This window comes from Cebidichthys violaceus, unplaced genomic scaffold (genome assembly GCF_023349555.1).
Source record: "Cebidichthys violaceus isolate CVI_PGR_0920_01 unplaced genomic scaffold, fCebVio1.0.p SCAF_24, whole genome shotgun sequence".
Classification (NCBI taxonomy): domain Eukaryota; kingdom Metazoa; phylum Chordata; class Actinopteri; order Perciformes; family Stichaeidae; genus Cebidichthys; species Cebidichthys violaceus.
The window spans coordinates 502,459-515,619 of record NW_027176417.1 but is presented as its reverse complement, the minus strand read 5'-3'; positions in this window follow the sequence as shown (position 1 = coordinate 515,619).

The window sequence follows — 13,161 nt, the reverse complement described above, 5'->3', positions numbered from 1 at the left end:
CGTGCGTGGACTCGTTTAATTAACCACTTGAGAGGTGTAGCCGGGTCCACGGTGCTGACCGGTCGGTCCGTCTCGCAGCAGCTTTGAAATGAGACAAATCTGCTGCTGATGTGAATCAACGTCTGACAAACGGGAACAATCTAATTATGAGTGAAGGGGGGGGGGGGGGGACAAAACCATCTCACCAGGAGGAAACAGATCACACACGTCTATTCAACTTAAAATTCGACAGGTTTACATTGCTAAATTAAAATAAATTAAATGACTTGATTGTAAATTAGAATTTTAAAACCGGTACTTATATGCGACCCTGCACCTTATTATTTTATACAATTAACCATTAAGTGTGTGTTTGCTGTGTGCCGTCCACATTTCTCTCGGCTTTCCACACAGTAGAATGTGTGTGTGGTGGACCATGTCCTTGAGGTTTACTCTTTTGATTCAATGGCGCTCCACATGGATGGACTCAATCAGATACCTCAAGCCCAGTGAAGGGTGATGTTCAATGGAGCCGAAGTTACACTGCAGCAGCTCCTCGGAGAGAAAAAGGCGGCCTGGTTCTCAGACGATGTTTACATGTACAGACACTTCTTAGCCCTGTAGAAACCGCGGAGAACCTGAATTTTTAAGCGCGTAAACAAAGCCGTTTTTGACTCGCTGACATGTAGCGCCGCCGGCTAAATTGCTTAATTGTCGTCACTGGCACGGAAACGCGTTTTATGTTTGCAGTTTTCTACTTCATGCGGTCGCTGGCTGTCAGTGATTGTGGAAGATTTCTTGCATGGGAGCATGAGCACATACACTTAAAATAAATCCTCTTTTGTTTTTTTTACTTTTTCAACTGTCAAATCAATTTTGAATCAAAAAGATTCAAATGTGTATTTAAATCATCTGAGCCGAGCGCAGAGATCACATCGTTTACTTGTCCTAAAATCTGATTTACAACAGATGTACAGCTTAAGACGGATCGGAGGGATGTCAGCAGATACAGCTGCAGTTAGGTGTGCGAATCCTTTCAGGATTGTGTCCCGTCTCTTCCAAACACTTACAATGCAGTTCCCGGACAATAACGAGGAGCAAAGAACTTGAAATGGCCAATGGGGTTTCTGGCCCCAGAAGCCATTACTCCTTGAATACCTTGAGGATAATGAAACTGGGCCAGGGGAGAGCGGAGATGGAAAACTGTGCTGTTGGAGTGCACTGAGCCATTGCACATTTCTGTTTGAACCCATAACACTGTGGCCATGTGACAAATGATAGCAAACACGGAGCCTGAGTCCCTCGGAGAAGATTACAGTCAGCCGAGTTCAAACTGAAGGTGCAATTTTTTTTCTGGTTGGAGGTTTTCACTGTTCATGTTATGTTTGTGATTATTAGTTAGCTCACTTCAGTTGACAAGAACCAATTTGTATTTCTGCAACAAGCTGTCAAGTTACCTCAGGGGAATAGTTAGATGCGAAGACGGAAACCGCTCTCATGTCTGAAAGCTACGTATGAAGCTAGAGTCTGGAGACCGTTAGCTTAGTTTAGCATACAGACTGTAAGCAGGGGGAAACAGCTAGCCTGGCTTTCTACAAAAGAAAATACACTTTCCATCACGTTCACAACTCACATATTAAAGGGACTGTGTGTTGTGCAGTGAGTACGATGTCTGAACGGTAAATATGAAGCTATAGAGCCTGGAGACCATTAGCTTAGTATAGCATATAGACTGTAAGCAGGGGGAAACAGCTAGCCTAACTTTCTACTGTTAGCTTAGTTTAGCATTCAGACTGTAAGCAGGGGGAAACAGCTAGCCTAACTTTCTACTGTTAGCTTAGTTTAGCATTCAGACTGTAAGCAGGGGGAAACAGCTAGCCTAACTTTCTACTGTTAGCTTAGTTTAGCATTCAGACTGTAAGCAGGGGGAAACAGCTAGCCTAACTTTCTACTAATGCAAGTACACTTTTCAGCACCTCAAAGTTCACAATAGCTAATGGAAATGCAACAAGTCTTAGTTTCAGGGGATTATACATTAATGAAAACACAGTTATGAATATAATACTCCATTTCTGCTAATAGAGCCCCAGAAATGCGACACACTGGACCTTTAACATGTTGTATCTGGTTTGTTAAATCCGTACGATAGAGGTGTAAAAACAATTGTATTATTTAACCTTTGGACAAATCCAGGTTAGCTGTTTCTCTCTGTTAACGGTATTTATGCTAACGAACTCTGAGCTCTAGGGTCATATTTAATGGATGTACAGTAAGAGAGAGATTTACTGTAAGACTAAGTGTATTAAAAGTTTCTATATGTCATACCATATGAGTGTAAAATCCTGATATCGATTTACTCGGAATAGGGAAATAAATTGTGCTGCACTTACAGCATGAAGGACTATCCAGACTATTTCTGCAGTGAGTCACATGTCAATTTCTACAAGTTCTATCTGAGAAATGAACATTGGCTGGGAGCAGGCTTCCTGATTGGTCATTTTGAACCAGAGAAGTATGTCTGCATGTCCTGACCTCTGCCCGTTGTTTCTTCATGCTCGGCTGTATAACAAGACCATCACGCAGCACCGACGGGAGACAGGTCTCAGCTGCTCGCACTCTTATCAGAATGGGCTGCGCGGAGTGAGACGCCTCGAGGAAGTATCAGTAAACAACGCTATAGGGTTCCAGTTGCTATACGCTCAGGCGCTCATGCAAAATTCAGCACTTTGTATGTAGACCGAGACAGAGCCAAGGCAGAAGGCAAGGGGTTATGTTTTAACCGGTGAACCTTCAGAACTCGACTATTCCCTCTCTAATTCTGACGGAAATGTTTGCGCATTTGACCTGAGAGCGTGAATGAGAAATATTAATTGCTGCACTTACACATGAAGAAATTCAAACAGCGGTTGCTGCTGCCGAGCTCTAGCTCCAACCAGTTATCTCTCTCTGTCTCTCTCTGTCTTCCTCCAAAGTCCTTTAATGGCGTGATCGCCCTTAACTCAACTGTAAATCTCTCCCCAACGGCTTATGGTTCAAATTAATGGCCCTGCCATAAGTGTTTGAATTTCATGAATTGTAATAATACTTACATCACAAGACACATGAAGTCATGTCTCCCTCTCTACAGTGGAGATATGATACATTTTAGAGGGATGCACAAAGTGGTCCCCTGGTACGGTAGTGATGTATTCTAATAGACTGTGCTGGCCAACCCTCGGGTGCACATATTCATGATTCATATTTGAAGGCTGCAGAACATTTAAATGGGACATTAAGTGGCGGAGAAGATTAAAACACTGTTGGCTTAGTGGAATAACTGGGACGTTCACTGGTGGCCTTTTTTTTTTACAGATAACTGCGTGTGTCCCAAGCAGTCAAAGATGGTCAGTCGAAAGTGAAATCATCTTCTCTTTTTATGTAAGGAAATATATTTATTATGATGGTGCCGTAGCTATTGTGCATGTTTCTTTTTGTGGAGAAATTTGTCAGAAACAAAGCCGAGGCTTCGAGCCACTGGGGGAGACTTTTCCCATGGCAGCGGTTGTCTGTCAGCATGGATACGGTGCTCTGTCAGCTTCAGTGGTGCGCTGCTAACTGGAGAACGTCATACTGTTTAGCCTACAAACATTGATTAAGGGACTTTTTCTTCTTTTCAACGAGCCATAACATTGAAAGCCACTAGCAGTTTAAGCTGTCTTACAACATTTAACATTGGGCTGTTAAGATTGAAAGACGGTTAAACTAGCGTTGCACTGGTTTCCTCGACAAAAAGCCAATGGGAGTTTTCCCACTGGATTTTGGATTACTGGAGAAAATAGCAAACCACTACTGCAAACACGTTTATTATACTTACACGTTTTGTTCAGCAAGATTATCTTCACAATTGGACACCACTTTTATGATTTTTGAAGAGTTAAAAGAAAAGCTAACGTTAGGTAGAAAGCTAGCGTTTGGCTATTAACAAACTAGACAACGGTCGCATGAGCGCGAGTACAGGCAACGACCCGTGGTATCATCGTACTGGTGGCGAAAATGACTCATAATATCCCCAAAAATATTTTTCCGCCTGACAAGTGCTGGCAATCGAAAGCTGGTAGCTCCCCAGTTGGGGGGATCACAGGCTTCGGCCTTTGTCCCTTTAAATATAGACTACCAGGGTTTAAGCCAAGAGAGCGAGCTCAGACTACCAAAGTTGCGCTTACAACTCTGAGCTCTCCACCTACTTCGAACGCACGAGATAGTGGTCTTTGTGCGACGGCGGTGCGCCTGCTACTCCACCATCACAGAGGATGGTCAAGGGCCTTGACGAGGTTCTACGTACTGTGATGACAGGGCGGACGGTGGGACTGATGAAGCTTCTTATATTTCAATATCGAATCGCATCTGCAGCCTCCGAAATGATCCGATCTGTGTGGTTGACGAGCGGGATCCTAAAGGGAAGAAGTTGGCACACATGATCTCCACATGGTTGATCTCAGGGATCTTAGGTTCTTTACTGACGTGTTTTATATATCGTAGCGTAAAATCACGCCCCCTGGAGGCCATTTATATAGTTGTTAAAAAAAACACTTATTTTGACCAAATGAAAACACAAGTTGGAACAAATACCACAAATATAGTTTTAGTTTAACGAAATTTCTCATTGACAGTAAATATATTTGACAATTTGTAAGCTTCAAACAAGGTTAGGAAATAGACAAATGTGTTCATGTCTGTCATAATAATATCACAACTGTAGCCATTATTATCATTATAGGTGCATGTTGTTTGTCTATGAGAGCAACGCATGATTGTGTGCGACATAGATGTGTGTGTGTGTGTGTGTGTGTGTGTGTGTGTGTGTGTGTGTGTGTGTGTGTGTGTGTGTGGTGGAAGCAGGAGGACAGACTTGATGATCCCTCGTCTCCTGGTGACTGTGTGGAGCCAGCCAGCCGTGGCGAGGCTGCCATAACTACCAGTTGAGCTCTGTCAGGGAGATGACCCACTCTCTATTCAACAAGACCTGCCACCCTGACGGACAGACAGAGAGACCGAGGGAGAGCATGACGGACTGCAAGACAGGCGGGCGGAAAGACAAAAAGACACAGCATGCGAATATTTTAACTCTGGACCGAACGCGAGGACTCGCCGTCTCGCCACCGAACAGCTGAAAACAGAGAAAAAGCCGTAGGAGTAATTGGACCGCAGCAGCGCAGGTCAGGAGTCAACGGTCTTATTTGAGGGCTAACACCATTTAAGACTAATTTGAGACTATGTGTTATTGTGCCTTTAACTAAGTTTCTAACCTGATCTGCATGGAGGTTCATTGTGCTTTTAAAGGAGACCTGCTGCCCTGCAAAAGGCCGCCTAATGGTTTTTCAAACCCACAGTATTACTTTAATGTACTGCAGATCAAAGGATAAAACAACCACTTGTGCAGATGAGGGGGGGGGGGGGGATCTGAAGTGCGGGAAAGATTTGAGATTTTCTTTATGAGAAGTCCATTTGGGTTCCCACCGTTACGAACGATTATCGTCTCGCAAACGATTAAAAAGGCACTTAAAGCAAAACTAAGAGCACATTTATTATGCATCTTACCTCGTACAATTCAAATCACACACATTTTGTACAAGGAGTTCATTTAAGCCCAGTGAAATGTAGCTCACCGTTTCGTTGCATATTGTGAGGCAGAAAGTAATGCACCACAGCTAAGTTTTCAGCGTAATGAAGACCCTGAACGGAGTGTGAGGTGTGGTGAGTGGCTCACGTCGGGTGAGGGCGAAGATGAACGTTTTCAATGTATCTTGGAAGTGAGTGGAACAAATGCTGATTGGGTTTCTCATTATAAACCTCCCATGGATGGATGTGGATGTTGGTGTTGGTGTGCACTCGGGCACCGTTGCTCACCTGTGTGCATTAGTGCGTTCGCTTTGTCGTTGGTGTTTGTGTGCAAGCAGCGAGGTCAGGACCCGGGCTGGAGGCCCGTCCCTGGAGAGGTCGCCTCCGGCGTGGCCGACTAACACTACAAACAATTAAAAAACACTGCTGCCTCCCTCCCCCCAGGGGCGTTCGGCTTTATCCAGCTCAGGTCGGGGAAATCGCTGCACAAGACTCCAAACTAAACCCTCGGTATCTGGTCTATAACGATGCCGGGCAACGCAGAGGATGGAGAGGCAGAATCGATACGGCTACAGCCTGTGGACCCAGTGTGGAGACAGGAGGCTATTATTAGGACGTCCTTTCTTTACCACCTGAGCCACTTACACACTTAGGATAGTCACACACACACACACACACACACACACATTACGTTCAACTCCTCCTCGGTCTAAAGCGCTTGCACGTAAGAACAAATGACGCTTGAGGGGGCTTGTTATTCATCTCCAGCATTACTGCAACATCTTTGTAGCAGCGGGTCCAAATATTCACACAACAAATCCAACATGTTCTCTCTCTCTCTGGAGCGTCGAATTCACTTGAATGGAGGCGAGACTGCTGCAAAATTAATCGCAACTTTGCAAGCGAACAAATAATTCAGACTCATGGTCCTGCCTGATGCAACACAGGCCGGGCCTTGTATCCAGAGTCTGAATTAAAAGACGTGGTTTTATTAGCAGGGTGGACACAGTTTTGTCGCGCCGGCCAACCGGTTGTCTCCCTGGGCATATGCTGCGTCCACTGCTCCAGAGCCCCGCTGTCAAAGCCATTGTGAATCCTAATGATCACAGTGCATCTCAACCGGTCGACACACACACACACACACACACACACAGACACAGAGACACACACACCCTCCCTGGTCTTCGCTCCAGGGGTCCTGACAAAACAGGAGACGGCGGGGACTCGTCAGAAGACAGCGATGCCGGTGCGCTCCACCTGCTCACTGATTCTTACGCCTGGAGGAGCCTGAGGGCACTGCCATCACACACCCTCCCCTGTCCATGGCACACACACACACACACACACACACACACACACACACACTCAAAAATACATAAATCGATAGACACATACTTACAGACACACATAAATCCACAATGCACATATACACCCTGCTCCCCTCGTCTCCCACTTACTTTACCTCCCACCTCTTTTTCTTCCTTGCATCCTTTCCCTCGCGCCCCCTCCAATTCGACCCTATCCGTATCCTGTTGTTTGTCCTCCTCTCTCACCTCCTCGTTCGCCCCCACCCTCTTCCTCCCCCACCCAAAGCTGCAGAATGCATGAAACAACACACACAGACACACACACACCCTCACCTGTCAGGTAACATCAGAGAGGGGGAGAGCTGAAGAGACGTGACAGAGCGCTGAAGGAATCGTGTGCCAGGAACACAGAGCTCCTCCGCTCACCTCTGCTGTGCTGGAACACACCGAAACTCCAAACCCCCCTCACCTTTGCGAAGGATCAGACCTGTTTGCAGAATGTACTGGAGAACCTCCAACAGATAGACCAGCGAAGGCACGCAGAGGAGAGGAGGTAACGTATCCGAGTGTTTGCGAGGAACTTCTGATAATCAATAGGCGCAGAGAGTAAGAAGAAGGAAAGGATAAGGAAAGAAAGCATGGGGTAGGAAGGGTCGACTCATGCAAGCCCGAAGGCCTTTTCACTATCCATCAAGTTCAACAAGTTGGCCCCAAAGCTTGCAGCAGCCATATGCGGTGAGCCATTTACACAGCGAAGTCCAACAAGTCAGCAGCAACCCGGCACATGATTTGTGAGAGAGACGGAAAAAAAAATCCACCTCAACGGCGTAAGAAAGACAGCTAATGGAGCTCCACATCGCCGGGCCATTTTTGTTGATTGGTGGTATGTGTTAAATTTTTATGGATGTGGAAGAGTGTGCCAAACACGCACAAGGTTATGTCATGTTGTTCTGTTTTTCAGCGGTGGAGATTGGAAAGAAAGACATTTTTCCAGCTATCGTTCACTCAGAATCACAGAGCGAGGGGGATTCTTGAAAGCTCTATTATGGCAACGATATTCAGCCCATAGAATACAACCAGTGTTAAATCTGGCACCGGATTTTATTATACAGTTTTAGGCTTTTGATGGAAACGTGTGAGTTTTAACCACATTTTAGTTGTTAGATTTGATTGACATTTTAGTTTTCATCACTGAAATATGTGCCTTTCTTCGCATTCTAAGGCTCCAAATTAAATACAATTTACTGTCTGGGTTTAGCTTAAAACAAGCAGCTGAAAATACATTAACAGTAATATTCTTACCATGAACATCTACTTCAAGACTTTTATGCTCGACATGCATTAATCCTGCTCTCATAACTAGGCTACAAACATGAAATATAACAGCCTGAGAGTGACATCCACAGCCTGTGAAAATGTAACGTTAGCTTAGCTTTTCCGAAATATTAGCACGCTAGCCTGCGTGTTCTCATGTTTTGTCCAAGCTCTTTTGTTGCCACAGTTGCTGGTATTCATGCGTGAGATTGAGTGAGTTTATTTGCTTACATATGTTGCATTTTTCCTTCAAGGGAGCGCTAACATTCGCAAAAATTGACCGCCAGAGATGCTAATAGTTGGTTAGCTAGCTAACGTCTGAGGAAGAGATGCGTTTTGGGCGGTGGAGGATTGTATGGGAGCATAGAATGTGATTCCACATATTCATACAGGTCACTGAATATGACTTTTACAATACTTTTATTTGATTAATTAGTTGGCAACAATATTTAGTCATGTTTTGAAAGGTTAGGCTACTTTTTATGTAAATTTAGCCATGTGTTGCGGTGGTAAATAGAAAGTTAATGAATATATTTGAGTCTCAGTTTGGATCGAGGCGAATAGCACGAAATGAAACCTACATTTGAATCCAGCCATGTTCTGTTGGGTCTTTGGAAAGGCATTCTGGGAAATGTAGGACATCAGAACTAAATACAGCACAAGTAGACAGCGCTAGTTGAAGGAAAGTGGCTTCTTCAAAAGCTATAAATGAATAGACAAATGAATAAATAACAGAGTTCATGGTAACAGCACGTACAGACAATAGTGCCAGGGTTGGTTAGGTTACTTTCAATATCTTTGGAATTAATTGAAAGAGATCACAACAATTAATAGAGCTGTCACTGACCCTGTGACAGGCTGGTGAACTGAGAACACAGTGTGCTGGTATAGACCTCAGCCAAGCACGACCCAGGAGAGGATTATGAAAAGATGTAATAATCTAATTATAGCACATAATAAAACTACAATTTTAACTCCGATTTTTGTGCGGAATTATCAGATTTCTGTAAACAATCTTGTTTTCTATTGAGTGTTGCATACACAAAATGTGTAGTCATCAGTACAAAAAAATGTGGCGATATATATATATATATATATATATATATATATATATATATATATATATATATATATATATATATATATATATATATATTTTATGTGTCCAAAGTACTCTGCATACAAAACTCAATATATTCAAGCCAGGAGAATGAATTAGTAATATGTCTGCATGCGCTGGCCTTGGGAAAACATCCCCTCTTTATAATTAAGCCACTGGCAGACTCGAGCAAACCTTAGCGCAAACCTCTGCGTCTCCTCCCGGGTTCGAGGAGAATGTTAAAAGCCGTCGGAACTAATTGGTTCCCCTGCCTCCTGTTTGTCATGGGAACGACGCAGCAATCGACGCCCTCCATCAACTCCTCCGGAATCGGAGAGCGAAACAACAGGGCGGTTGTCTCGTGTCACGCCAAATAGACTTGACAGTCGGTCGGGCATTAGTGAAGACTGATGTCGCGCATTAGTCACTTACTAGGGGGGGGGGGGGTGGGGTCCATTTGTGTCCATCGCCTGCTCTGCCTCTTCTTCTTTGTTTGGGTTTGAGCCACAGCCAACAAACTTTGTTTAATTATCATGAAACAAACAGAATCATGAGTTCTTTGTTAATGCCTCCTGCAAGTGTTGGATTAACTTCTCACACGCCGAAGCCTCTATTGTCCGACGCTGCTTCTAATTTCTTTATTTCATTTACTTTGAGGGAACACTCCAGCGTTTAAATGAAAGAAAAGCCCTCCACAGAGATTTGAGGGGCAATTTGCAAGTTAGAGAATGCCACTCGAACAATAACCACCCATCTCTAGTGTTAGTTATCCTCTGTATCCACAAGAGCCATTTCCATGATTTCGCTCCATCAGGAAGAAGTGGATCTTCTAAAAACAGTCATTCGGTTCCCGCGTCTTCCCCCCCTCTCCCCCCTCCCCCTCCCCTCACCCACCCTCGCACCTCGAGAGACGGCGCGGGCTGATTCTCTGCATTGGAGTGCCTCTCGACGCTCTCGAAACTTACATCATGCATTGTTTCGCCGGCTGGCGTGTTCGCCGGGCTCTAGGCCCATTCGGGCGGCGGATTGAGTGGGTGTAGGTTAGTGGGTGGGCAGCAGGAGTGGGTTCTCTGCGCGGGGCAGGAGATGCTGGGATTCCTAATAGGAGGTAATTGAAAATGAGCACTTAGAAGCCCGCTGGCTGGTATTTTCCTCGTGCGCGATGAAGGGCCGCCGTAATCATGTGCTAGACTCTGTTGTACTCAAACATGCAATGGAGGGGCTCATTAGCGGATGCTATGCGAGACACACACACACACACACACAAAAATGAATCGTGCGCTCGCTTGAACAACTTTTCGCAGCTTTTCTTTGTCGCTGAACTTCTCGTCGCTGGTGGGCAGAGAGCAGCAGCCTTGAGAAGTTTAACTGAAATGTGACAACAGAAAAAAAAAAAATCGATGAGTAGGCCTGCTTAAGAACTTGAAGTGTATGGCTCACAGAAAATTCTCTTTCTGTCCGTCCGTCTTTCTCCTGCCGTCTTTGTCCTCCTCTTCCAGGACAAATGGCACCCTCACCCTTAGCTGCTCTTGCCAACCTTACATTTGTGCGACAGGCTTTTCAGCAGAATGAGGCCTTGTTCCATTTGTGCGAGTGCAAAGGCAAAAAAAAAAAAAAACCCGCTAACTCTTTTAATGTTGCGGATGAGGCATGGTTACCGCGCTGAAGGACGGGAGAGATGCTGGAGAATATGTGCTGAATGGCGAAATAACACCGCTATTTTGCTTCCCATCTATTTACAGTGGCAACCTTGGGAGCGGAAACAACTTGATTAAGAAGAGAGGAAGAGGAGGAAAACAGAAAGGGGGAGACTAAAGAGACAGTGAGAGGGTCTCTCCGAGAAGAGGAGCACGTAGACAGAGGTCACGTGATCCGGCTCGGATAATCCGCACGTTTAAACGGCTCGAGAGCGACTGGAACCGGAATTCCACGGCCGCCCGCCTCACTCAATCAGCCCGCGATATCTTGCTCCGGCAAACAGAAGCTGTGGTGCTGCCGCTTAGCGCGGGGATAATGATCAGATTAAAAGCTTTGACTGGTGAGACTTGGAGTAATGCCAGGTGATGGGAGCAATTTGCCGCCCAATCAACGGCGAAGGAGGGAGGGAGGAGCGCACCATTGGCTGCCGAGGCCAGCAGGGAGGGGTTACGGGGGAGAGGGTTGGAATCGTCCCAACCCCAAAAAAGCAGCTGGTGATTCAACAGTTCCTATTGTCAGATTCCATTACATCCCCTGTCTTTGGGTTTCTTCTCTCTCTGCCTCGATTCCATCACTCCATCTCTCCTATTCCCCTTCTAATCAAGTCCCTTCCAAAAAAATAAATTAAAAAAAATGGACAGTCGGCAGAAGGCCTTTACGCCGCAGAGTACCCACTGCAGCACTGACACATAGAAACGCCACGCAGAGCAAGACGAAGGAAGGAATGAAGGGGAATGAACAACAACAAGCAACCGGCAAGCAGAGATGGAGGAGATGTCTTTGTCGGCGAGAGAAAGACATGAGTGGGCCGGCGCGCTAATCATCGATCGGATGATTAAGGCAGATGAGGAGGGCTTTTTCCCCCAGTGAAGGATCTGATTGTTGGTCTCCTCCCGCCTGGTGTCCAGGGAGCACGCCGGCGGCAGCGGCTCAGGATCAATACACTCAATCGCGGCTGAGAGGGGCAGCGTCAGTCACGCTGTGCCAGACTATTAGAACCAAGTAGGCAGACAGTGAATAACTCCATGCTTCTCTGGGCCCACCTCACACCACAGGGGGGGAAGGGATGAACTCGCCGGCTGGCTGGCTGGAATGTGTGTGTGTGTGTGTGTGTGTGTGTGTGTGTGTGGATAAGTGTGTGCAGTTATCACACCTGCTTTCAGTGTAGTTAAAGGAATAGTTCAGGATGGAGGTATGTCACGAAGAGGTCTGAAGTGCACTCGCACGATTGGAAACTAACCCAATCGACTGTGTAGAGCGTAACACAAAGGCGACCCTTGGTTTCACAGTGTCAGGCTACCTACATACCTGTGTAGTTAGCCGCAGTAGCTAGCCCAGGGGGCTACTCGCCGCAGTGTTTGAAATGCCTTATGCAGAACTTCTTTCGGAGGCCTAAATATACGAGCGCACAGTTATTATGATCGTATAATTCTGAACATGTGAAGAGGTTTTGAAACACAACAGTTTCCTGATAAGGACACGGACGGCTTGAACTGCGAGTACCAACTTTAAATAAACACTTACTGCTGTTTGTCTTCATATGTGGAGAATTTCTGAATACAAACCTTTACTTTTTCAACCCCTATGTGAAGAAACCTACTTCGTCAAAATCAATAACTGATACTTCAGCTGCACCTCGTCCTTGTAAGACAAAAGCAAAACCTGGACGGCGCCTCGCCATCTTCACTGACTTTGAAAATAAACAGCAATAATAACCGTTTCTTTCTACCGTATCCTTCACCTTTTCACAATGCTCCCTTGAGACGCTCAAGTCCCGACACTTCAAAATGTTACATTGAAAAATCTTTCTTTTTTTCCCCCTTCTTCACTCTCAGACGAAAAAGGAACGACAAATCACCGCGAGCGTCGCCGCTCCGACGCGATGTCAGGAAACCGTGTACGCACATCTTCATCTCGCCTCTCGGGGAAGAAAAAGAAAAAAAAAACCCTCAGAGGAGCCCCTCCTCCCTCTGCGGACGACGTGATCCTCCGCTGTGGGTGAAACACTCGTTAGGGGGCCGCAAGAAAAGGAAGGAGAGGGGAGGACGGCGCTTCTCAGACAGCTGTGTCCCTGACAGACAATGGATGGCCCGGGTCCATCTGGATGCAGCAGCCCTGGACCAACATGATGTATACATCTTCACTAGCCAATGGGCGCCATCAATC